This window comes from Macrosteles quadrilineatus, unplaced genomic scaffold, assembly GCF_028750875.1.
Source record: "Macrosteles quadrilineatus isolate MER2022 unplaced genomic scaffold, UCM_ALF_1.0 Scaffold_1__1_contigs__length_201487025, whole genome shotgun sequence".
In the NCBI taxonomy this organism is placed as follows: Eukaryota; Metazoa; Arthropoda; class Insecta; order Hemiptera; family Cicadellidae; genus Macrosteles; species Macrosteles quadrilineatus.
The window spans coordinates 122,732,552-122,758,839 of NW_026542594.1; the positions used below are offsets into that span (position 1 = coordinate 122,732,552).

General features: G+C 35.9%; 1 protein-coding gene and 1 long non-coding RNA gene across 3 annotated transcripts in view; one reads left to right on the forward strand and one right to left on the reverse strand.

The window, feature by feature from the left end:
• Positions 1-3,379, reverse strand: part of LOC128984234 (INO80 complex subunit D-like) — an 80,551-nt gene extending 77,172 nt beyond the window's left edge. The window contains exon 1 of one of the 2 annotated variants that reach the window (XM_054403538.1): positions 3,120-3,379. The gene's annotated coding sequence lies outside the window, so the exon portion shown is untranslated. Of the gene's footprint in view, positions 1-2,614; positions 2,673-3,119 lie in introns of those variants that run through there. The other variant, XM_054403543.1, reaches the window with a different exon arrangement.
• Positions 3,380-24,241: 20,862 nt separating this feature from the next.
• LOC128984312 (uncharacterized) overlaps positions 24,242-26,288 on the forward strand; it is a 36,708-nt gene continuing 34,661 nt past the window's right edge. Inside the window, exon 1 of the long non-coding RNA XR_008489989.1 lies at positions 24,242-24,339. This is a non-coding gene — a long non-coding RNA (uncharacterized LOC128984312). The remainder of the gene's footprint in view (positions 24,340-26,288) is intronic.

The following is a 26,288-nucleotide window of genomic DNA, read 5'->3' on the forward strand; positions in this document are numbered from 1 at the left end:
AGTGTCACATTTGATGTTGACCCTACTCGGACAGTTGAAAACTCGGACAGTTGATATTTCGATACTTTTTTTTAATAATTTACAAACTCGGACAAATGAAAACTCGGACAGTTGATTTAACCAAGAATATTATTATTATTTAAATCATACTTGGACAGTTGAAAACTCGGACACTTGATATTTCGATATTTTTTTAATAATTTCTTAAACTCGGACAAATGAAACTCCGACAGTTGATTTATCTAATTATTATTAGTTATTTATCAAAACTCGGACAAATGAAAACTCGGACAACTGATTTTTCAAATAGTTTGTAATTTTTAACAAACTCGGACAGTTGAAAACTCGGACAAATGAACCTCACCCTACTGAAACGACTGTTCTGGTGGGAACGATGTGAGACCAATCATCACGTGTCTAAGTACAATGCTCTCCTAAATTTAAGTTGAATATCACAGTAAATGGTCCGTTTTAACGGGTTTTGGGGACGTCGGTTTAACCGGAAAACCCGTTATCCGGACTGGCCTCGGTCCCGAGGAGTCCGGATGAGAGGGAGTCTACTGTAGGCTAAATTTACAAAGACGTCAATTTATAGCTTAGACCTATTTATAAGTTAGGTATAGGCCTATCCTCTTTTTTCACAAGTTAAAAAAAGTGAAAAAACCAACCTTACATTAGGCCTAACTAAATGCTGCAGCGCAATGTTAAAATGGCGGGCGGTGAGTTATTCTACCTACTTGAAAAGTCCCATAACTTACAATAAAACCAATATTTTTCTAAAGTAAGTTAGGCCCTATCTTATTCATATTGTTCAAACTATTCAGTATTTGTTTACTTCAGGGGCTTCAAAAGAATTTTGGAAAAAATATTATTTTCATTATTTGGCCTATTTTGAACACTTTTTCCTTTGGGACTTTTGGTGCGAATGCCTAATTTCATCCTGAAAATCGCGTTTAAAAATTGAAAAAAGGTACCTAACTATTTTTTGTTTACTTTTAAAGTTTTTTTTATTAATAACTACTTAGCCTTACCTAAGTTAACCTAACCTTTTTAAACAAGTTTTAAACTCTTTTTTTGGCAACAGCCGTTTTTACCCAGAAAGCCACAGGTTTGAAAAATCATTGAAAAATGCAAAGTGCCGAAAATCCCCATTTTTGGGTGAACCAAAACCTAACCCAAACCGACCTAAAAGGAAAATACTCCCGCCGCAGCAAACCTGCAGACTAAGTGAATTTCAACTTGTCTGATTACATATTTACTAAAATATTTCCATAAATAAGACATATATTCCCAATTTAAATAACATTAGATTTAACGAGTGCTTAGGTTTGCTGCTACGGGGAAGGTAAACAGTGTTTTTTGACCAAACGTCAGTAGGTAGTATAGGATGAAATAAACAATTTTGACAAATTTAATCCACATATATACATATAAACAAGTAAACTACAACAGTTTTCATTTTCTCCATTTAAGAATAACATGGGAATTTTAAATTTGCACTTTTTTGAAATTTCTCCGTAACCATTAGGCATTTACAACAATGCTTCAATATACTAAATTATTTCTTTTTATAAGCTCTACAAAATGGTTGGGAAAGAAATTCCAAAATTTTATGTTTTTTGGGTCAAAAATGGGAAAATCCCATTTTTACCCATAAAACCCCCCATAAACCCCCGTTCCCATGGTCCCGTTCTAAGTATAAATTAGAAATATAGAAATATATACCGGTATATATATATATATGAATTTGAACAGATGGTGTTTTTGGCCTCTGGGGACCTCAAAACAAAAAGTAAATCAGTCCCGGGTCCAGGTCTTACCATGAGACCTATGGTTTCAAGTTAATAGCTTATTCCCTATAGGCTATGGGAAATTTTCTAAAACCAAAAGCGTTCAGAATAGGCCAAAAAACTTAGCCCAAGTTAATAAATTAATGAAAAACAAATTTTTACAAAACTCGTTAGAAGCCTCTCAAGTAAACAAAAACCGACTTTTAATAAGAATAACTTTAAAACACAAAGGATAAGTGTCCGGTAACCGGATGTGGATTAGGCGTCCGGCAGTAAAGTCGATGGGTTGTGAGGGCCCAAAGTGAATACGTTACCACAACGATACGATGTATACATCCATCAATGTTTGTGGTGTAACTTAGTGGATAAAATGCACAGCTGATGTGCAAGAGGTTTCTGGTTCAAATCGGTAACTTTAACGTTTTGTCAAAGATTTAGCTTTGAATGTCATTTCTTCTTAAATGAACATCTTTTGTATGAATTTTTGGCATTTATAATTTTATTTTATGAACAGAATTTAACCTTTATCCGATTTTTTCATTATCAGTAAGTTTGGTTTGTTAGGTTAGGTTATGACAGTAACTGCCGGAAGGAAGCCTAGGTATCCTCTGCGAACTTAAAGTTTCAGTTTGATGATCTTACCTAATTAGGCCTAGCCTAAGTAGAGGAATGTCTAGATGTAAACTAACTTAGGCCTAGATCTTCAGTACGAGCCTAGGATCAACAAGGCTTAGTACTTTTGTACTGAAGAAGATAATAACTTAGGCTATGCTAAGCTATATTTTGATAAAGGTTAGGCCCTGTATGACCTAAGTTAGGCCTACCTCAATTTTGCCCATTAGCTTTAAAAGACATTTAAATTGTATTAGCCTAAGTACTGTACTTGCTTGGAGAGTTTCGTATCAACATACAACAGATAATATAACAGATTCGTATGTTACAACAGATAATTTTGTCCAAAAACGAGCTTAATTTAATGGAAATTATAGGCAGGCCATGCACCAAAAATTATTTCAAAGGCCAAAGTTAACCTGTCAATAGTGTCAATAATTGCAATAACAAGGAGACTAAGTTAGACCTAGCCTAGCTTAGCATACATTTAGTGACATGAAATATGGAATTAGATAAAAAGTTAAGATATGCAATTTCATCCATGGAAAATTGTTTGATATAGCAAACAAAACAGGGAACAATCCTATTCATGAAGAGCCTAGTAATAATATAAAAATAATAGAAACAATGAAAAAGGTACTATACTGTGTTCTAGTGGATTGAAACGAGCATGTGAGAGATATGATAGGCAAGAGATATTTAACAAAATAAACTTACAGGTGATTTAGTAGTTGATAAAATTTATTAAAACTTCACAAATGTACAACGATAGAATATTCAGATATATTATCAACGTCAAAACAATTTTGTCTCATATCGAATTTACACAAAATGGCGTCGCGGAAGAATATTTTTTAAGTGATAAATCTTATTTAAACCTCGAATTGTATGGTATAATGATACATTTACGAAACGAAATTTGCACTATATAATATTTATTACTTGAAATTATTTCCCAAACTATAATCTCCAGGTAATATGCCTCTTAAGGATCAAATTTTGGTTAAGAAAAATTCTTCGCGAGCAAAAATAATGATTTACTGGGACAGAGGCAAAAACTACAGAAACTACCAATTGAAAAAATAACAAATTGTCCAACAATTTATACTTTAGGTGTTATGTTTACTATAATAATCAATAATGGCAAACCTAAATGTTAAAGATTTAAGAGTTTTGGATAAATAGTGGGTAAACAGTTGTTAGATCGCTTATTTATTAGGGAACTACATTTTATATTTTTTTCTGCGAATATGAAGGGAAGGGAATACTTGAATCTGAATCCTGACTGCTGGCGCTCTGCTAGTACTCTTCTATTTCGTTTTCATAGTTCTTTCTCTTTGTATCGTATAATTTACTGTAAAAAATTAACCAATCAATCATATCCTGAAAAACAAACAGTACCCTAAATCCGTAGAGTAAAAAATTTTTAAACGTACGTTTTATCCTTAGCCTTTTATTTCGTAGGTACTGTAAAGGTAGTTTATTATTATGTGTTATTGTGTTTTAATATTTTTTTGGGACGGGGACAACATGTCACAAACATTTACTGTATACCCTAGGTTCTAGGATTTTTTCGTATTAATGTCTCGAAAATCACGACCTTCACGAATAAGAAACCATCCCGTAGGGTACATTTTTCAATTTTCATGCTGTTTTTAGACTAATTACTCATGCCGAAATTTAAAACGCAATACTTTTATGCCATCAATAGTTATTAAATTTACAAAAAAGGAGCTGTAATAATTTTGTCTAATGTCTTCATTGCGAAAAGACTAGGCCCTACCATGACAAAATAGGTCTGTCCCTTGAATTGACGTCCCGTCTATAATGGCGACTTGCCCTGGCCGGTTCCGTATCACGTGTTTCGTTACCGCCTGGGACCCATTTCATTATAAAGTACAGACTAATATTATTAGTAAATCAGCTGATCACACAATGCAAATCTAATGGAAATTACAAGTTACAAGTTGTAACTTGTAGTTTATTATGAAATGGGCCCCTGGTCGACCAGTGTTAAATGTTCAGTTTCGTGTTTTTGTGTTTTTATGTCGTGTCTATGTTATTTACTTACTATAAACTTTTGACGAACTCCATCCATGAGGGTATTTACTCAGGGGAGGTATAGAAGAGGCTACGATGACAGCTGAGGGCTTCTTATTAGCTGAGGGAACGCCATTACCGTAACAAAACGGTCGATAGCCATCGGCTTCGGTGGTCTAATGTTTAGCGTGCCGGGCTGATATACTGCAGGTCCTGGGTTCGAATCCCGCCGGTGGCATTAACTTTTTGTCCAAGATTTTTTTATTTTCAGCAAGTTTGGTTGGTTTGGTTTGGTTATTACAGTTTAATTTCATTATTAAGTCATTATAAAATTTTAATTGAGCAATTTCTAGTTTTATTTTATAAACAGAATTATTTTTCCGATTACTCAGAGCCGTCTTTATAAAATGCGAGGCCTTGTTTAACCAAGCTCACCGGGGGGTCTGGGCCCCCCCCCGGAAAGTTTTTGTAAAATTATACTTCTAAAGTCGTCATTTTAAGTACTTTGACGAAAAAAATTAATATTTTACACTCTGAAAGTGGGCGTGAATATTATTGCTAATTACACATATTATTGTTCCAATTCCAAAGTGGATATCATAAATATTGCACACGAAATTCTTTACAATCATTAATAAAAAAAAATTAACACTTCTCCTTTACTGTATGTGGATTGTGAATTGAATTAACACTTTGTAAATTAAACAAAGTGGCGGGATGACAATAATTAATAGTAAATGCTTATAGGCAGGGCCGGATCTACAAAATATGGGCCCCCCTGCAAAAGTCCTCCAAGGGCCCCTATAGCTGCGTACGGGGCTCCGGGGGGTTTGGGGGGTGTGGAGCACCCCCCAAGTGAAAAGGGGGGGTCCGGGGGTCCCCCCCCTGAAAAATTTCACATTTTTATAGCCGTTTGGTGACTTTCTAAAGCAATTTTTAACGCCTAAAACTGTGTCCAATAATAGTCCAAAAACTCCCATTTCACCTGTTGTTTGTCACGATCAAGTAGACATAAGTAGAGTAGAGTAAAGTATATTTTTAAATAGTTTTTACTAAATTTATTTAATAGATCAGATTTATTATCCTAATAGAACTAGGCCTATATTAAAATATGAATAGATATTGCAAAACATAACAACTAATCCTCTATTGTGGTTTCTATTTCATAATTTAACTTGCACTTTTTAAACCTAGTTTTAATTTTTAGTTTTAATCTAATTTCTAGAAAATCCTTTTCTGCTCTTGCATGACTTTTGAGATTGGGTTATAAACTAAATCAGGTTTTGGCGGGCCTAGCTAGCAGTTTTAACTCAACTCTCTATTCAAAACTTACAACCTCACCACTAGCATACTTCGTAGAAATGTTTTTCACCTAATTCATTGTTCATTAATTCGCACTTAACTACACTTATAACGAAAAGAAACAGAGGTACAGGTACAACTGTGTATATTAATTAATTATTTAATTTAACAACTATAGAATACCGGCGGCACGGCACGATAAACATAACCTCACAAAACTACAGTAGTATTCACTATTTTGACTGATCTCTAAATAATTGCGTTGACAGATTGAGATCGCTCGCTGCACCCAGCGCTTGTCGTGGCAATAGTTTAAACTACTGTTTGGACGGAGTCCCAAACGCCTTCGAATTAGGTCATTAGATAACGCTACAAAGATTAGTACAAGTAAGTCCCTCCTGTACCACGACAGACTTATGACTTATTGAGCGCGTCCTGGGAACATGCACCGGTGCACCGGTGTTGCCCCGGTGCAAAAAATGTGTCGCTCTGGGAGACCGGTGAGTTAACCTAGCAGACAGCTATTTCCTCTTTTTCCTCCACCGGTGCAAGATTTATGCACCGGAGAAATTGTACGGTGCATAATACACCGGCGGCTTCTGATTGGTCAGTTGCTTGGACAACGACAACAGCATGCAGCTACGGCAAGATGGCGGGTCCATCGAATAATGTTCATCAGTTTTATAGGTTATGTTGCGTAATGAGTGAATAATTTTACTCTATGAGGTCGTTAAATTACGTACTAAGTGAATAATTTTCAAATAATTTATTCTGTAAGGACAAGTTTGTTTGGTTTAAATATTATAAAGTAAAAATAGGTGAATGTGTAAATCATGATGTGTAATACGATGTGTACCGTAAACCGGTGAATAACCGTTCTGGGATACCAAGAATCTTGCCCCGGGGCGGTACCGGTGAATAAGTCACCGGTTAATCTGCACCGGTGCACCGGTACATGTTCCCAGAACGCGCCCATTGTTCAGCTCAACTGTGAGAGTGAGTGCTAGTGCTAGTTGACACTTCGTCGTCCACGTCGCTCGGTCCGGTCCGATCGGACTGTGGATCTGTGAAGCTCGCCATATGCAGCTGACGTGCTGACTGGACTGAGCTGACTGAGTATGGACATGGACTGACTGAAAGTGGCGAGATTGAACTGTCTAGCTAGGGCGAGGTCCCGAGTTGTCAACGAGTAAAATCACAAGTCTAAATTTACTTAATAATTCTAACTTTAGCTTTGATGTTGACAATATTTATTTGTCTGTCAAAACTAAACTTGCCGTCCTATTCAATTATGTTTATATGCATTAAAATAATTTTAATTTTTACGAGCTCTTTGGCCCCCCTAAGGGCTTGGGCCCCCCCGCATTGCGGGGTTTCGCGGTTCCTAGATCCGGCCCTGCTTATAGGCTATCTTGTTTATTTATTTTTTTGTCAAGTTAGGTTTATTGTGTTTTCGGCAGTTGGTCTGTGAAGGGTGTTTTAAAGTTAAAAAAATATTACATAAATAATTGTCAATGAGATACTTGCAAATTCGTCATTTCTTTTACACTCTGTAAATGGCCGTTAATATCATAGCTAATTGCACATATTATTATTCCAATTCCAAAGTGAATATCATAAATATTGTCCACGAAGTTCTTTACAATAATTAATAAAAAAATGAACACTTCTCTTCACTGTGGATTGTCGTCCCGTCACTTTGTAAATAGTAAATGCTCATAGGCTAACTTGTTTATGTACTTTTTGTCAATATAGGTTTATTGTGTTTTCGTCAGTTGGTCTGTAATGGGGGGTTTAAAGGTAAAAAATTATTACCTATAATTGTCAATGAGTTTTTGATAATAAATTAAAAGAGGTAGTATCATTACAGTGTAATTGATTCACAGTATTACTTTTTACTTTAATGACAAATATTGTCATAGGTTTATGTTTATTGCTAAATGCGAGTAGTTTACAGTCAGTCTTATCCACGCTGATTATCCATTCAATCCAGTAAACATTTACATCTGTAAATAAATTGAACTTAATTAATCATGCAATAGAACTTTAATGGCACCTGTACCAGTAAGAGTAAGCGTATGACTCACTCACATTCACCGGGGTGGCTCGGTGGCTGCCGCGAGGCTCGGGTTCCGTCATCGCCGCCGAGCTGTCAAACGTTGTTTGATATTCTTTTGTGTTTTAAATGTCGTTCGTAGGTTTTTAATCGATACAACAATTGATATAGGCTAATTCATAATAAATAAGACATATTTTAGGCACATGTATCTGTCTGTCCTTTATTTTTTTATTTTCATTCCAAAACATTAACTTATTTCTAGCGATAGTAAGGCCTCGCCGGGTAGGCCTCGCCGGGCAGGCCTCCTCCGGCGCGAGGCCTGGAGCGGCCGCTCCACTCGCTCCTCCCTAAGGACGGCGCTGCATTACTATAAACTTTTGTTATATTATTTCTTTATCAGCAAGTTTGGTTAGTTCGGTTAGGTTATGATAGTTTAATTTTGTAATTAAAAATTAATAAAATTGAATTTTAGGCATTTATAATTTTATTTTATGAACAGAACTATTTTTGCGATTATTAAACCTTCATTGCCAAAGTGCTCTCTACTACAGCGCTGTTCACGGAGGAATTTTGAACTAAATGCCTCATTTGTACCTCCCCTAAGTCAGACCCCATCATGAGGAATATCTAATGACTGCTTGACATTCTCCCGACCTGAAGATGTGCTCCTGCAGCACGCACGAAACAGCTGTAGTCACTACGAACTACATAGGATCGTTTTGGACAGAACAAGGTAATTTAAACCACTATACGTTAATTCAGACGATCCAGTCCAGAGGCCATACCATCATGAAGGAAATAGTCAAGACGAATAGTCTAGAGTGTGTGGGAACTGTTTATGACGATTAGGTTAAGGTATTTGCAGTACTAAAATGCTATGGGAAGGGATGGAAACAGGTCCGTGACGTAGGAAGTGGTGAAGGAAGTAGTAAAGGCGAGTAGTCCGGAGTGTGGGAACTGTTTATGACGATTAGATTAAGGTATCTGCAATCCTAAAATGCTATAGGAAGGGATAAAAACAGGTACTCTACGTAGGAAGTGGTGAAGGAAGTAGTCATGCCGAGCTGTCCGGAGTGTGGGAACTGTTTATGACGATTAGGTTAAGGTATTTGCAATCCTAAAATGCTATTGGAAGGTAGGGAAACATGTTTGCGACGTAGGAAGTTGTGAAGGAAGTAGTAAAGGCAAGTAGTCTGGAGTGTGGGAATTGTTTATGACGATTGGATTAAGGTGTCTGCAATCCTGAAATGCTATGGGAAGGGAGGAAAACAGGTTCGCTACTTAGGAAGTGGTGAAGAAAGTATAGTCATGGCGAGCTGTTTGCTGTTTGGAGTGTGGGAACTGTTAGTAACGATTAGATTAAGGCATCTACAATCCTAAAGTGCTATGGGAAGGGAGGGAAACAGGTCCATGACTGTAATAAAATGGTGTAGGACGTAGTAAGGCTAGCAGTGCAGAGTGTGGGAACTGTCTGTGGCAATTCCATTGATGTATCTGCAATCCTAACATGCAATGGGAAGGGAGGGAAACAGGTTCACGACGTAGGGAGTGGTGAAGGAAGTAGTAAAGGCGAGCAGTGTGGAGTTTGGGAATGGATTTATGTATCTGCAATACTAAGACTGCTTTCAGAGTAAACTAATGATTTTCCCCGAGCAAAGCTCGGTCCCCAGGTACTCTATCTTTTAATGTCAGTAATGTGGTGGGTTAGACATTAGACATTATTTATTTGCACATAACATTCTTTTAGATGTGATAACATATAGAACAGGTGCATTGTCAAAATTGAGCCTAGACTAGAAAAATACAAAGTACAAAGTAACAGGAAAAAATACCTAGCCAAATAATGTTAATACAGTACGGTAGTTAAGAAAATTAAAAACAAAAAATTAACTCAAGGGATGGTTATAAAATTCTTCTATTTTATAAAACGCACGTTCAAGAAGTCCATTTTTCAGAACCATGTTTCTTGAAACTTGTTTAAACTCATTATTTCATAATATACCGGTAGTTTAATATTATACATTTTTAAACCTGCATACAAAGGACTTTTTTCAAATAAGGTCAAACGGTGATTTGGTAATCTGAAAATTGTTTCATTTCTTGTACTATAGTTGTGTGTGAATTTGAATGAATCCGGGAGGTTATTTTTTATATTGTAGGCCTATTTAATTTTAATAATTCAAATATAGTCCCGCGAGTGTTTGGATTTTTAAATTTTGAAAATGTAATTTACAAGGACTTCTGGGGTGGGAATTAGTCATAATTCGGATGATTCTTTTCTGAAGTCTGAAAATAGTTTTTGCATTAGTTGCCTGTCCCCACAAAATCACACCATATACCTCAAGATGGAATCTACATAGGCATGATAAACCATTTTAAGTACTTCAATGGTGACACATTCTCTCAAGTGGACAAAGACAGATGATGCAGATCTAATTTTTTCTTTATAACATCTAGATGCACCTTCCAGTTAATATTTTCATCTAGATGAATGCCTAGGAATTTATGGTATTTATTCCGTACAGGTGCCTCCAAACGAATTTTTAATTTTGATATCTTACTTTATAGTTTTTTACCTCCTGAATCCAAATATACCATTCATTTTCACCGCTGATGAATATTTCTCAAGATATCGCCGTAAAAACATACCTAACATTACAATAAACAAGATAGGATGGATGACATTTACAAGTGGAATGAACTGTAGGTTAACGTGTTGCGTAGTGCTAGCTAAGTGCTATTCTGTCTGCTACGCCGTCGCCATCACAATTTCACAAGTTCAGATTAAGAGAGTAACATGGTTGATGAGAATAATAACATCGTTGACTAAAGATAATAACATCGTTGTAGACACGGCCGCCTTTAACCACGGCCGCAGGCGGCCGTGCTTTAGCTTTGTAGAAACATATCAAGTGATTCTATAGTCAATAACTTAATGTTTACTACAAATAGGAATTTCGTCACATTATGGAGATATAGATGGAATAATGGACTAATTAACTTACTCGTAGTTCTTATTTAGGCATGTCAGGGTGGTAGGTCGTGCTATATGTGAATTGGTGACTGCATTAAGTGTTTTGAAGTTAGGTTAGATTAGGAAGGTAAAGTTTAGGTTATAATGTATCGAGTTGTTAGTTTATGTCGCCTGCAGACTGTTTTTGTAAAATTAAAATCCTGAGAAAAACACTTCAAATTACTATTTCAAAAATGCTTGCATTTTTGAAATAGTAATTTGAAGTGTTTTTTTCTGTTTTTTTCACGACCTATCACCCTGACATGCCTTTTCTGACATCAAAAGGAGTTTGCTTACACATTCTAGAGGTTTGGTTAGGTTAGGTTATGTTAGAATAGCACCATTTTAGTACAGTATGTAATTTCTAAACGGCGAAATATAAATCAATAATAAGGATAAAATACTGACCAATTTTCCATTTCTTTCATAACTTCTGTGAGAGATGTAATTATAGCTCTTCTCTACTATTTTCTTTAATGATTGCAGTAGTATCGTCAGCAAACAGAATCAGATCTCTATTAATAGCTTTAGGGAGGTCATTTATGTAGAGTAAAAAGAAAAGGGGACCTAAAATGGAGCCTAGAGGCACCCCAGGCTTTATACATTTCCAATGTGAGAAATGCCTGGTTCCTCCATCAGAAATAACAGTTCTTTGTTTCCGATCTGAAAGGTATGATCTAATTAGGGAAAGACAACTTCCTGAAATTCCATAGTCATGTAGTTTTTGAAGCAAAAGCGAATGATCGACACAATCAAAGGCCTTGGATCAAATCAAATGAAATCAAAATTTTCTTTATTCATTATGTACACATAGAGTACAGAATGGCGTCAACAAGTACTATTATAAACTAGTAAGTACAAGTATATATAATACAATAATAAATTAAAATTATAATCACTGTAAGAAATTAAATTAACTGTTACAGACGACACATGCTTAAAAAAGTTTATTAAAACTGTACGGTTTAACAATAATAAATGACTTCAATTTCTTTTTGAAGGACCCAAAATCAGTTATACATTTTATGTTGTCTGGTAATGAATTATAAAATTTGATGCCTGAATATGTTGGCTTCTTCTCATAAAATGTTAGCTTATGTCTATTAAAACAAAAATTATTCTTATTTCTAGTTTTATATCTGTGGTTAAAACCTAGCATACAATGACTATTTTGATTTTTTTTTTATCCAAAGAATCAGATCATATATTAATTGGCTGTAAACTGTCATTATTCCTAAATTTGAAAAATGTTCTCTGGCTGACTCAAACCACTTAAGTTTCATTATTATTCTTATTGTTTTTTTTTGTTATATAAGTATCATGTTTAAATTTTCATTAGAGGTGTTACCATAAACCGACAAACCAAAAGAGACATGAGAGTGCACAAAAGCAAAATAAACTGCTTTAAGGGTTTTAATATCACAAAATGGTGATAATTTTCTAAGGATGAAAATACCTGTTGACATTTTTTTACAAACTTGAGATACATGAGTGTTCCAGCTAAGAAGTCTATCAACAGTTAAACCAAGGAATTTTGTTTCCTTAACTTCATCAATAAAGAAATCATTAAGACAAACATTTTTTACCACAGACCCACTTTTCCTATTTGAAGCAGAAAAATTAATATATTTAGTTTTTTGTTTATTTAATAAAAGGTTTAAATCAGCTAAATGTTGTTGGATTGCATTAAGTTTTATAAAAGAAGATATTTCTATATCATTTATTTATTTATTTATTTATTTATTTATTTAAATGCTACAATACAGACTTACGTCCAATTGCATTGCAGCATAGTACAAATACTCATAATGCAGTACATACTTTGTGTGAACACGTGTCAAAATGTCTTTTCTTCATCATGCAGGCAACAACACAATATTAAATAAATAACACTTTACATAAACAACAGTACAACAACAACAGAAAATGAGCAACTTAAATTAAATTGAAAGACAACAAATTGAATTGAGTTAATAGCCATGGTACAGTACTATGAAATTATTCTTAAAATAAATTATCATTCAACAACTGATTTCTGTAAGAGGCTAGGGTCGAGTTGAATAAATCAATACCCTGGGGTAATGTATTATAAAGCCTCATTAAAACATTGGCAGGAGACTGGGCACCCAGGCAAGTCCGGGCGAATGTAGGAGCAAACAAAACACGGACTCTGGACGAGGGACGAGGCACGAGGAAAGATAACAGCGATAAGATCTCGCTATCATCAACTTTTCCATTGACCAATTTGTGGAGAAATGTCAGCATTAGTACATCCCGTCGACTCTTTAAGCTCTTCATTTCGAACAGATCCAGTAATATAGGATATGATATGTCATATGTGAAATAGCCGAATCTTTTGAAAAATAGATACCGTAGGAATTTTATTTGGATTTGTTCTATCATCTCAATGAGATAAGCATGATGTGGATACCACACTATTGAACCGAATTCAAGTCTAGACCTAACCAGGGAGAAATATAGTAGCTTGAGTCCATATATGCTTCTCAGGAAATTCCCAGATCTGAATATAAAACCCAAGTTACGATAAGCCATCTTACAGGATTCAGCAATATGGTCTGCATACGAAAACTTGTCATCAATTGTAATTCCAAGATCTTTGGTTTTAGAAAGAGATTGAAGGACAGCACCATTCATTGAGTAGCGAAAATTAATGATATTCTGCGTACGTCTTGTGTACCTCACGACAGCACATTTATCTGGATGAAATTTTAAGCCCTTATTACTCCAGCCTACTAAACGATCTAGGTCTTCCTGAAGAAGTATGCAGTCATTAACAGTGTTTATTTCTTTGAAGACTTTTAAATCATCAGCATATAGAAGAACTTTACTATGATGAATACATTCAACAATGTCATTAATAAAAATTGTGAAAAGTAGAGGACCTAAATTAGAACCCTGCGGAACACCAGATGAAACAATGAATTCATTAGAATAATAGCCTTGGAATACGACATATTGCTTTCTATTAAATAAATAAGTGGAGAAAAATTTTATTACATCGTAGGAAAACCCGTAATAATTCAGTTTAGACAAAAGGATCAAATGACTGACTGTATCAACGCTTTTTCAAAATCTGTGTAAATAACGTCAATCTGACCTCCCCTATCTAAAGAAGATATGCAGAAATTAGAAAAATTAAGAAGGTTGGTATTTATGGAACGACCCGGGAAAAAACCATGCTGAAAAGGAGTGATGTAGTTTTTTATATGAAGAAATATTCTATTGTACAACAAGGATTCCAAAATCTTCGCTGGGGTTGATAAAATGGCAACAGGTCTGTGATTCTTTAGGTCGTTTTTCTTTCCTTTCTTGTGAATAGGGACAACCTTCGTGCGTTTCCAGCGATCAGGAAAATATGAATTGCTAATAGAAAGATTAAAAATCTTTAATAAAGGTGGAACTAACAATTCAGCACAGCCTTTGAAGATGTACGAAGGTATACCATCCGGACCAGAAGAACGTTTTGTCTTGAGCTTCTTAAAAGCCGAAATCAATTCATCCTCAGATATATCATGCAAAGTGAATTCGTTAATATAATTATGTACTGGAGAACAAACTGCCTGACGACACAACTCTTCACTATCAAGATTGGAAGGTACGTACACTGATTGGAAATAAGTGGCAAATGCCTGGGCTATCGCTTCACCCCCCTCCACCTCCTCCCCGTCCAGTGTCATTGTTGCGGAACTATTATTGCTCGACCTTAGCCTCTTTACAATTCCCCAGAAAGAATTCGGATTTTTTATAATACTATTTTCGATATCACACATATAATTTAAATAATCTTGTTTAATACTACGTTTGGACTGAGTGCGCAGGTCTTTGTAATCATCATAAAAATGAAATGGAATATTGTTTTTCTTCAATTTCCTTCTTATTTTTTCCTTATTTTTTATTAATTGAATCGAATGAATAGAGAACCATGGTGGATATTTGCGTTTCTTTTTAACATGCAGAGGAACAAGGCTATCAAAAATAGAGTATAACAATGAATAGAACTTATCTACAGCTAAATCAACATTAGAACATTGTAAAACTGATTCCCACTTGATACTTCTGATTGAATTGTAAAGCTTCAAGTAATCTACTTTATTAAAATTATACGACTTAGGTTTTCCGTTAGGATCATTATAATCAACTTTATTATACACCAATTGAAATTTAATGCCCAGTGGTGGATGATAACTATCAATTCGAACAAATGGAGGTTCTTCATGCACACATAAATTGTTAATATTTGTTAATACTAAGTCTAGGGTTCTATCATTACAGTTAAGTATATCATTTTTCAACTCAAGGCCGTGCAACTCGCAAAAAAACATAAGTTGTCTACATGTATTATCACCAGACAGCAAATTAAAATTAGTGCCATAAATATGCAAATTGAAGTCCCCTATAATAATAATTTGTTGATTGTTAAGATCATAAGCTTCGAGTTTATCAAAAAATGCTTTATAAACTGAAGGACCAGAGTGCGGAGGGAAATAAACTAGGCCCAAAATAATTGACTTATTAACAGAAAAAGTAATTTTCAACCAAATATTTTCCCCACTATTCTCTAAAACATGTAACCGACTTACTTTAATTTGATCATTAACAGCAAGCAATACTCCCCCACCCACAACATTATCTCCCTCTCTATCTTTCCTGTAAACATTATAGCCAGGAGGAAACAATTCAGAACTATAAATGGATTCATTTAGCCAGGTTTCTGTGATTGCAATTATGTCAAAACTATGCTCAACAACAGCTAATCTAAACGGTAGGATTTTTGTTCTCAAGCCCCTAACGTTCTGGTAATAAATATTTACACTATTACAACTGTTAAAAACTGACATTGGTGCAATAAGACTTATTAAACAATTTAATAATAACAGCTATAAAATAAATTAACAAACTTAACAGTAATATAAATACAATCAAAAGTTTAGAACAATTAGTTACACCAAACATAGCGATAGGGACTAGTAAATTTAGGATCCATTGTAAATAAACAACACAGCAATAAACATTATCACAACAGACCTTTTTGTGAGTAGATACTGTACTGAAGTTATCCATTAGTGGGCGATAGCAGTTTTCCCAGGCAGAGAGACGACAACATTTGAGGCGACTTCGGTGGAGGCGGCATGATTGGAGGCGGCGTTGTTGGAGGCGGCAATATTGGAGGCGGCAATATTGGAGGCGGCAATATTGGAGGTGGAACCGGTGGAGGCGGCAATGTTTGAAGTAGTATCTGTGGAGGCGGCAATGTTTGAAGTAGTATCTGTGGAGGCGGCAATGTTGGAGGCGGCATCAGTGGAAGCGGTATCAGTGGAAGCGGCAATGTTCGAGTTGTCAATTTCAGAGGCAGGTACAGTTAACTGGACAGGTGATTTCGAAGGCCGTGTGCTGCGGGGTAAATCTGTCTTATCTTCAATCAAAATAGGCCGACTGTTATCAGTACTACGGAGAAATATCTTCCCACTGCTCGTTATCCACGCGTATTTGTAATTGTTCTCATCTTTAAACTTACGCGTGTCTGACCACAAAATTCGAGTTTCACGAGTCATTGCCAGATTTATATAAACTATATTATCACTGGTAAAGCCAAGATTAGAGGCAGAAAATCCCCTTTTAATCATAGCCTTCCGACGCATTGCCTCCATATCTATTCTACGGCAAAACTTAACAATTATGTTTCTCGGCATATTTTCATTTCTGTTTGGCGCTAGGCGGTGAACAGCGTCTATACATGAAGGTTGGAGGCGAATACCGAGTACCGATGCAATACGAATAATTATGCCCATTATATCTTCATTTGCATGGTATCCGGATATTTTACATCATCTGCATATAAAGTGATTTTACTTTGATCACTGAAATTAGTAAGCTATTGATGTAACATAAAAAGAATAAAGGTCCCAATATAGATCCTTGTGGTACACCATATTTCAACGGACTGTTACTGGAACGGCAAGATATAAGTTGATTATAATTGTTTACGTATTTCAGTTCAACAAAAGTAGTTCGATTACATAAATAAGATTTGATCTAATCATAAGCTTTATTTTTTATTCCAAAATTTGAAAGAATACTTAATAATTTGGTATGACAAACACTATCAAATGCCTTGCTGAGGTCGATAAAAATTCCTACGGTTTGCTAGCCTTTATCTATAGAATCAATGACTATGAAATCTGTGCTTGCACTTATGACTGATTTGTTTTGTCTAAAGCCATGTTGCTCATTGGAAATAATCTCGTGAGACTCCAAGTATTTTGTCAATTGCTGTGCAACCACTCTCTCATACAATTTGGAAAAGGATGACAGTAAAGATAGCGGCCTGTAGTTAGAAGCAATTTGTGCATCACCTGATTTAAAAAGTGGGGTGATTTTTGAGACTTTTAGTTTAATAGGAAAAATGCCAGAAATGAAAGACGAGTTAATTGCATGTGTTAATGGTTTCTTTAGAAAAACAGAGGCAAGTTTTATGATAGGCATAGGTATGTCGTCATATCCAGCAGAATATTTATTGTCAAATGATCTTAGTACACTCTCAAAGTCCTCTTCAGTAATAGCTTCAAAAATACCAAGTTTGCTGTTAACTTTTTTGGTTTGTTGTAAGCCATTTGCAGATGACAATAGATTTGCATAAGGCACTATTTGAGATTCCACCAAGGTAGTATAATATTCATTAAATATAGAGGCAACATATTCAGGTTTATCAAATAACAATCCATCATGTCTTAACTTGATTAGTATCATACTTTGTTTTCTCTTTCATTTTAGTTTCATTGCCAATAATATTCCAAGTTGCTTTACAGATATTGCTTGAATTGCAAATAAGATTACTATAAAAATCTTTCTTAGTCTTAATAACCTGATCAGTGAAATCTTTTTTTCTTTCCTTTATTAAACTTTTTAATTTAACATCAGATTTATTATCTTGTCTAAGTTGATTGGTCAAACCAAAGATTACATATGCTAACGCAAAATAGATCTTGCAGCCAAGCCATTTTTGTGATATTAATTTACATGCGAAGCCACAGCCACCTCTAATACAAGGCCGCGGCGAGTGAAAAGCGGCAACGTCGCATCAGTGTCTTGGCGTTCGGTCGTTTTACCATTACAGTGAATGGAGGAGTCGCGTACTCTACGTACATAATCGCGTTTCTACTACCTTTAATCATTAGTAATGACATTAAACTTCTTACTACAGCATGCCAGATAGATGTGATGTGCCTGGATGCAAGAATAATTACAATAGCTCAATTAAAAATGAATAATACATACAGTGTTCTAAGATTCTACTTGATCCACCGCGTAAGCAACAATTAATTGCTTTCTGCTATTCTTCGATCAAATTAGATATCTAAAAAATATCCTCGTTTTTGTGTGAAACATTTTTCACGAATATGAGCTTAGATTAAATTTGTAAAAAAATGTAAGAATAAGACAATGATTCGTGTAAATATAGACGCGAGAAGCAAGTTTTAGGTAGTAATGCCGTACTATTTCCTTGTTTATTTGTCTATCTTATTGATAAATGCTGTTGTTAAGTGATTAAAATAACTTAAATAAATGCCACTTCAAAGAAATAAGCCGGCGTTTCTGTTAAGTAGGCCTACTAATAAAAAATATGTAACCTACTGCACCATCTAACAATAAAAGCATCATAGTCTCCGAATCCAGTCTGAATGTTGATGTGGTAAAAAATTCTATTAATATTGTGGAAAGCCATATGGAGGCCTAGCTTCTGAAATCGTTTACAAAATGGCAAACGTTTTTCTTAGTAATTATTCAAAGAAAATAAATTATTTAGTCAGTATGCCTTCAAAATGAAAACTTCAAATTTTGTTGTCGCTAACTTATGGTTTCCTCAGGTAGACTAAAACATAATATTCCTATTAAAAATTTGAAATTAATTTTATTTGAACAAATTGTTAGATGTTAGTCTCTACAAATCCCAAAGTCTCTACAAATATTGAAGTGGCAATAATTTAGTCCTACTGAATAACCATTTTTGGTATAGCCTAGTAGCTTTATTTTGTAAAAATTTAAGCACAGTCTGTCTAGTAGTTTATACTATGTTGAATAACACACATTTAAATATACAGACACCATGAGATTGTTATATAATAGTGTAGATTAACAAATTAACAAAGGAAATATTTAAAGTTCACCTATTTCCACATTCATCGTACTTACAATACGATGAATGCAACCAAAAACATTATGTTTGTATATTTTTAGTTTTAGACATATTGCGGTATGTTGCAATTTTTCACTAAATAAACAACCTAGATTACAATTTTGTCTATTTTACCATACCTTAAAATCTACTAAAATATGTTATTACGTATTTAAATACTTTCATTCATTGATACAGAGCAGCAATACTCTCATTGATGTTCATAGCCTAGCGCGTGTGAAGACGGACGCAGAGGGGGTGTGATTGCGGCGTTGCCAGTTCGAACGTCGCGGCCTTGTATTAGAGGTGGCTGTGGCGAAGCCTAGCGAATGTCTTCACAACCTAAGACTTCATTGCCGACATGACCAGCTGTTATTTACGTATTTTTTGTTGTTGTTTATTGTTATGGTTAACCTTTATTTTGTGGTTGTTTGCTTAATTTGTAACACGAGGCTTATTAGAAGATGGATTAGCAAGAGTGAAGAAGTGTTATTATTAGGCCTATGTGTAGTGAATTAAAATCGTATTATGATGTAGATATTTTCATGAACAATACCAGGCATTAAGACGAGTGTATGTTATAAATGGCAAACACGGCAATCAAAAAACGGAAAGGCCTTCCCGACACTGCTTTACATTCAAGATTATAGTGTGTGAACTGCATTTTGAACCTAACTGCTTTATAAATAATATGAGAAGTAAAAAGGAAGCTGTACCAACATGACTAGTTATGTACTAACAAACTATCAATGTACACCAGTTGTCACTCAGCAGTCTGCACTCATTACTGCCTCTACAGACGATCACCACCGTCTCGCGGCAGCCCTTTCATCACATAGCGATAAATTCACCAGTATTTCTACTGTCAATGTCTCATTATCTTTAGAGTCTGCCTAAAACAGTTATGATAGAGTTCCGGAATATATTATTATTAACTACCTTCATCATACTATTATGCAATAATTTGTAATTTATTGTCAATTGAAAATAGACGTACGTTGAACTTGTGGTTTAAGTGTTTAACAACGAAGACTAAGAGGGAAATAAAGTATCCTAGGCTATATATTTATGGGGTTCAATTTTGGAGAGGGATGCGATTAGGCAATTTCTGATCCAGGGCACTCCAATCCAAACCTGGCTACGCCATATAGGCCTACAATGCCTTGATGTTGATTCAAGAACTTACCATGAATAGCTATACTGGGAATGCGAACGAAATCCCTGTTGTAAAATGTAGTTACAGGCTTCCGGTACAAAGTATTTGACCTATTGTTTAAAATAATGTTTAAAACAGGCCATACAAAATTGGGATGTCGGGTCAATCGGGTCAGTTCACTTTCGTGTGATTGCGAGAGTGTGACTGACCTCCAATTTCCAACCTAAATATCGTTTTTATGTGGTAAAGATAACCTCTTTAATTTATGTACAACTAAGGTTCTGCTGTTGTTAAGACAATGTGTTCTTAAATTTATTTTATATAGTCGTCAGTTGAAAGATTTGTTATATAAAAAAATCAAAATCTAAAATCTATATTTTATATCTTATGCTCTACATTTTCTTCAAAGCTCAGTTGCAAACGGCACTTACAAAACACCAATAATGTGCCGAGATAATACGTAGTTTGAAAACAAATGCCGATCTGTGTAGATAAATGTTCTTCCTACAAACTATGTTTAAAAGTCAAGTAGTCAGTGAATGGTTAGGTAGTAGTTGACTAACCATACATTCCTCATCGTGAGTTAGTAGCAAGATATTGCGTGAGTCTAGAAATCCGGAAGCGAACTTTGTGTATAAAAATTCCGAAAACAGAAAAGTGAGAAAAGTCGACGAACTTACAGTCACTAATTAAAACTTGTAAGAAATATAAATTTCTAAATTGTTAAGGCTTCTCTAAATGTACGTTAAAATTCAATGTAGAGAAACTAGTATAACATTGTAAGCTTATTATAGCCTATCACTGTGGCTGCAGTTTTGAAGATTTTCATTAATTAACTTTTATATCAGTTAACCTTTAGTATCCTTTAGCTCTTTGTTACATGGTCACTTTAATTTTGAAGTAAATAACTGCCATTTTTGTAAAAAAATAAAGTTATGGTACATTAATGACAGCTGTGCGCTTTCAAACTGGAGATACGATGACGACGGGTCGGCGAGCTCGTTGCGTACAGGCAAGTTAATCCCGAGCACGCGAACATTACCGAACTTACCCGAACTGGAATGGTAATGCAGATCGAGACTTGACACAGCGCCTCTGTTGAGGGACCACCCAACTACGTGAAGGTGGCCCCATCCAAAAACGACTTGGCACAAAATTGCCGTAAGGTGCAATATCTATTTTGCGTAGCATATGTAATCTTTGGTCAAACTAATCAGTTCCTCTTTAGCCTTAAACAGATCAGATGTAAACCATTTATTAGGCTTATTATATACCCTACATTTTGTTTTAGGAAAACAACTATCAAAATAATAAAAGAAAATGTCAAAAAAAGTATTAAATTTGGATTCAACTGTAGCATTATACACATTATCCCAACTTTATGTTGATAGCATACTAAGGAATTTTTTTTATTGTCGTCATTGTATTTTATTTTGAAATGTGCTATACAACTATTTTTTGTTACATCAGCCCCTGGCCAATAAACTTCAAGAACTTGTGCATCGTGATCAGAGAGAGCGGTTATCAGCCCATACACCTTTAATTTATTCTGAGGGATGTTAGTAATTATGTTGTCAATTGCAGTTGCAGTAGTGTCACATATGCTAGTGGGAAAATCGACCATGTATCTAAAACCATGGCTTCTTAATAAATTAGTAAATTCCCTAGTTACATTGTTGCTATCTAAAATGTTTATGTTAAAATCTCCTGCCATTATAATATAATCACATTTTTTATTAATACTTAAAATTAAAATATTCAATCTCTTTATAAAGTCAAAAACATCAGAACCAGGAGACCGATAGATCCCTATAACAATAAATGTGAATGAATTAAAGGTAAATTTAGTTGTACAGAACTCAAATATCTTGTCCTCACATAAACCACTGACAAACGAATTTGTAACAAACTGTGAACTTTGAATATGATTCTTAGACATAATCATAACTCCTCCCCTGGCATAGGATTTCCTACAATAAGAGGCATTTTTGAAACCATCAATCTTAAAGCTATAGTTATTTCATGGTCTTTAATATTATGCTCAGAGAGCACAATAATACTAGGATTAACTTCAGACAATGTGACTTCCAACGGTTCAACTCTGTTTATAACATTTTGTATATTTTGATGAAAAATCTTTACTACATTGTGGTCAACTTTATCCAAATTATTGATAGAATTTTTTGGGGGGCCAAAACGCTTAAAACTATTTAGGTTATTGTTTAAATGATTACAGGTTTTTCCCAAAGTAAGATTAGGCAAATTAGCAGATTCATTACCGTACCTTTGTCACCTTTATCAGATTATAGATAAGAATACTGCCCATTATCAAACACATCAGTCATGTTAGGTATTACTTTGTAACTAATGGGGGGAACGTGGTCAAATTTCCTAAAAAAGGTATGGCATTTGGTCTGTTAATCTTATAGGCCTACATTTCTATTTTAGTAGTTATATAATTAAGTTGATCAGAATTAGGGGTTGCAAACCCTCTGAATGGAGATTTTAAATCTGGAGAGTGGGGAGGACTGACAGAGTGTGGAGGGCTGGGGGTGGTTGACATTTCAGGGGTAGTGACAGGGCTGAGGGTGATATTACCATCACTTCCACTTTCACTCTCACTTGGCTGGCTCACATCACTCAACACACTTTGGCACTGGCTGGAACCATGGGGAGATGCGGGCAGGTGGTTGCCGGGACAGGGTGTGGTGGAGGTGTTGGCGCCAGTCAGCTCCAGCGGTGTAAGGGTGGCTGCAGCTGGTGGGATCAGCTCTCTCAAGGTGTGCACAAACTCGCTGTGACTAAGTCCTCTCCAAAGCCTCCGCCCGGCTTTTTGGTCATAGGAGACGATGATCACACGTGCGCCAGTCTGCTGTTGGAAGTTAATAACATTTTGAATAAAGTGTTGTGGCTTTATTAGATCTCTGACACATCCCATTGCTGAGCAGATGAGAGTTGAAAGCTTCTTAGTCTTAAAGTCTGTTATAAGCTGGTTAAAAGCTTCGTTGTAGTCTGAATTAGTCGGTTTCCCCCAATAGTGATCCTTGGTGACCAGGCTGTAGATGGTAGGTCCATTATCCACTTCTTGGCAGGTGAGTCTGCTATATTTAAGGTCTGAAGTATTAGGTCGGCCATATATTTCTCGGAAAGCCACGGCTACACCAGCCGACATATGTCTATGATGTTGAAAGTCAGACGAGATAGTGTGGGCCAGAGCGACCGATGAATCATGGTGATATTGTTCGAAAACATCCCTCATGTTAGCTTCTAAAACAAATATCCCATCTCCTGAAGGAGACGTCGGTACTGCCATAGCTGTGACATCATGGCTGGTGGAAGAAACATCAATTTGAGGAAGTGCATTAAAGTGGCATTTTAAGAATGAACTTTTCATTAGCTTGTCACATAAATATCTTTTCCCCGACAATGCCAAGTGAACCCCATCGTGTGAGAAAAACCGTTCTGGTAAAAGACTTATATCATGAAATTCACAGGATTTTATTCGACCTGCCAAGTCATTTAAAAATAAGTTTAAATAAAAGATGTTGGAGTTGATTGGGTGGTTTAGTGGCAAATCTTTTCTGAAAGGTATACTTAAGAGCATACCTTAAGCATACTAAGGTAATACTTAAGCATACTTAAGAGCATGCATTGCATTGCATTTGATTTGGAGCAATACAGACTCTAGGCCTCCAAAAATTTCTTCCAGATCAGAATCGTAGGCGTTGTTGGCACCAATAAATAAAACCAAAGTGGTAAAATCCCTTGTATTTAGAATATCTCTTCAGGTGTGAAAATTTAGCGTTTGGTTTTGTTACGCCGGAAATGTGCATTCTCCCACCGCTCTCTGCTTGAAGGATGTTGGCCAAACCACGGGCATGACTATCGCCAATGATAGACAGAGCTGGTTTGCGATCAGTGTTTGTACTTTGGTGAGTGTTGGTTTTGACTTTTTGGCCTTCATATAACTTATTAATTTTACTCTCTTTTTTATTACTAGTGCTGAGAGTTTTTTCCTCCTTGTGAGAAGCTGTAGTAAGGTCATTGTCTGATGGTTTATAATTCTTTAGCACACTGAAACGATTCTTGCTGTAAAAATGTTTAGTTTCCCTTACTTGCATTTTCTGAATATTTGATCCTGGCCTATTGACTGTAATCCAATTTTCATTCCTGGTAGGCACAAGTTTTTGTGTGATTTGAGAGCTGGTCATCTGGTTGATTGAAGTATTTCCAAAACATTGAGTAGACTTGTTGTAGAGTATTTTGTGAGCTAATGGCTTGGTGATAAGCTCCAGCAGTGTTTGTTTTGATATTAGCATGTTGTTAATAATGTAAGCCATGTAGGATCTTTTCAAAATGAGGTCACTATCAAGAATTTTTGATTCTTGGATATAATTGATATTAATGTTCTTATTGTTAACAATGTCATTGATCACCATATCTGTCACACTTATCATGTAGATCCCACAGTCATAACTGTTTGTTTGTTGCGGGCCTTTAATGTTAGTGAAACATGGCTTGTCCCATTTCATATAGTTTGTTAGCTTACTAACAATCAGTTCTGCATGAGTGGTATTAAAACCATCCATTGAATCATAATGATAAAAATGATGGTCATGTTTAGAATAAAAAAGGACACTCCAATGTGATCCTCCAGCTTGATCTAGGATTGTTGAATCATTGACAGGTATAATCATAACTTGTTTCCTATCGAGGTTTAGTGGCTCAACAAAGTGTTCAAAATCCTCAATACATTTTATTGCATGACTAATTACAGGATTGATAGCAATTGCCAAAAGCTCTGAAAGTATACATGAATTCAATAGCTCAAAATACGGTTGAATGGTGCCATCAGTCAGCCATTTTTTTCCCAGCAATTCATCCGTTCGTGTTACCGACAAACTACTAATTTCAGTTTGCGTTTCGGTATTTTTATTCATAGGAATAAATGTATCATCTGTTTGAGTTTCCTGTGACTGGGAGATTGCTACTTTATTTTTAGCTGATTGATTGATTGATTGATTGTAAGAGGGTGGACTCATGGTCCAAGCACGTCAACCGAAGCTTATTGTGCATCCCGCTTGCCACTAACTGAGTAAGCCTATGCCTGTGTCCCTAACTAGGTGCAGGAGCTTTTGCCCAATGTTAGCGTCTGGTTCCTCACCTGGCTGCTTTAGACCAAACAGAGCCCTTCTCCTAGCCCGTAGTCCATCGCAGTCCAGAATAATGTGTTTTGCAGTCTCATCGGACTGGTTACAAAGTCGACACTCCTGCTTGTCATTGACAATTCCTAGAGTGTGGAGATGTTTCCTGAAATGGCCGTGTCCAGTGATAAGAGCAAGTACCTGCTTGACCTGCCCTCTCCCCAGCTTTAGCAGCCAGCGAGTGAAGAGGGTGCTAGGTTCTAAGAGCAGTTTTTTGCCAAGTGATTGTCCAGGATAATTACGCCAACGCTCAAGATGTTGTTCCCTGGACCATTTGTTGATTACATGTTTAGCGGCCGCTTTGCTGATGCTACAAAATGGCTGGTCCATAGAGTGGCATGCTCGCACCTTTTTTTGCCAGCTTGTCTGCACTTTCGTTGCCGCCAATGCCTACATGGCCTAGGACCCAGCCGAGAGTTACAGAGTTCTGTGATGCAAGTCTGCAGAGGGTGTTGAAACACTCCCAGACCAGTTTTGAGGTGACTTCATTTGAGTCAAGAGCTTTGAGAGCAGCCTGACAATAAGATAAAATCACTATCCTTTTGTCTTGGTACCGTCTGGCTAGTCCTAGGTTGGCACAAGCCAAGATGCCATAGATTTCTGCCTGGAAGATGGTACAGTATTGTCCCAGACTTCCTGATAGTTCTGTTCTGGGTGATCGACAGTAAACCCCAAAACCAGATTTTCCATCGATTAGGGAGCCGTCTGTGTACCAGACGAAGCTCTCCATATCTTGGAGATGCCCTTCCTGATGTTTCCACTCATCTCTGGAGCGGAATTCAACATTAAAGGGTTTGGTGAAAACTGCTTCCTTGCTTAGGAAGTCCGAGGTCATGTCAAGCACAGGACACTCAGCCAAAGTCTTAGCAATGGCGCAGTGGCCCCCTGACAGGCCTTCCCTCCACAGATTTGCAACCC